Here is a 1868-nt window from a genome sequence, read left to right as displayed (position 1 = left end):
ATTCTGTGTCAGAAAGTTCTATCAGACTTTCTGGCATTAGGAAATCCAGTTATTCTGTGTTTTGAGCAATTTTTTGGGGGGAGTGACATCTTGTTTTGGTTTTGGGTAGGGTGTAAGGTAGTCTGCTTTTTCCATGTCATTGCTGTGGTAGTTTTTCATGCCTGGTTCCTTAGCAGGCCCTTGGTCTTATAACCTTGGCTCATGAGCTCACTGCTCCAGAAGAGAGAAGGGCAGCTCACCCTGCCTGAATTTACTTCTGATCCTTTGACATAAGAGACATGCTTTATTTGGAGACAGAGATGGCCTTTGAATTTTGAGCTTTATAGGACAGGTAACTGTCACAGCAAGGCTAGGTCCAAAATGTCTACAGCTGACCTACTGTCTCTGGGAGGGGCCATGGGGTATTCAGAAGCGAAAGACTTCACCTAAGGTATTGGTGCTCCTGGCCCAATACAGCAGGGTGGCAGTGGGCCATCTTCATGCAGTGGGGTAGTCCAATGCTCCTGGGGGGAGCACAGTCCTGGCAGGAACCAAACTAGAACTAAGACTAGTGTTTGAACTAAGACTACTAGTTCCATGCACCTCTCAGTTCAGCAAGACAGATACTTGGCTTCAGACTGCAGCACTCATGAACACTAGGCTTCCTTCCTGCAAATCCCAGTCAGAGACTTCCTTCAGCTACCCCAGTGCCTGTGATATTGGTGCTCCTGGTACAGAGGTGGTGAGGTAGTCTTCACACAGCAGGGTGGTCTAGTGCACTAGGCAGTTCTGGGCAGCAGGTCAGTATGTGCAGTTGGTCAGTCCATGTCTTGTGATTTTTAAAATTCTTCTACCACTTAATGGTTTTACCTCTTTCATCATTTGTAGCTTCTTCAGTTCCAGTTCATGTAATTCCACATGAAAATATTTTTCTACTTTCCTCATTTTAGGGTATTTCACTGGGTTTGTGAGCTGGTATCCCCTCTCACTCCTTATATCTAAACCTCGCTGCTGCTCCCTTGACATTATTGGAAATTATTGTTGGTATGTATGAGGCAGTTTCTATTGTGCTTATGTAGGTTGCTGGGAGTTCCTTAGATCTGCTGGGTTTTTTTTATGGGCAGCTCTTCTCTTCCCTGTTTGCTTTGCAAACTTCTAATTTGATTTTCCTTTGAAGTGCAGGGAGCTGGGATCTCTCCCTTTGCCCAGCTGTGATCAGTTGATTTCTCTGTCCTGTCCTGTAATTTGATGGGGGTAGGTGGTTTCCCCCAGTGGCAAGCAAAATTCTAGCAGTGCTGCATGCAATATTTTGCACAGGATAAATACCTAAGAAGTAACAAAGTCAGGAAATGAGATCCCCAAATCTCAAGTACTAGTGAACAATCAGCATACCTGTGTTCTTTTCTGTTGCTGGTTAGGAGGAAGCTATTACCCTCTGCGCAACTGATAAGGGCCCAAGGAGGTGGCAAAGTCTCAACAGAGCAGCCTCCAAGTCCCTCTTAGTGTCAATGACCAACCCACATACCTGAGGACAAGGATTTTTGAAAGTGAAAAAGTGAAACTTCATGGGCCGAATTTGTCTTCCAAAAATGTGTATACATGACATGGGTGGCTTAGTTGTAAGAACTTGCACCAACAATCCAACATGAGTGGTTTAAATCAATTTAGCTAAGAATAAGTGTGATGCTATGTATCATAGAGGCAGAATGACCCATAGCTGAACTTCTGGCTGGTTTTCAGAGGTAGTTAATTATACAGGAGGAGATTGCCTATCCTTCTTCCACAGAGCACCTCGTAGCCTCAAACTTCAAGTGGACAATCTCCCATGCAATTAAACTGTTTCTGAAAACCTACTGAATGGTCAACTATGAGTCAATTATGTCTTAATG

The sequence above is a fragment of the Elephantulus edwardii genome, unplaced genomic scaffold (genome assembly GCF_000299155.1).
Source record: "Elephantulus edwardii isolate Elephantulus edwardi_28Jun2011 unplaced genomic scaffold, EleEdw1.0 scaffold00013, whole genome shotgun sequence".
Taxonomy (NCBI): domain Eukaryota; kingdom Metazoa; phylum Chordata; class Mammalia; order Macroscelidea; family Macroscelididae; genus Elephantulus; species Elephantulus edwardii.
This window is presented reverse-complemented; position numbering follows the sequence as displayed.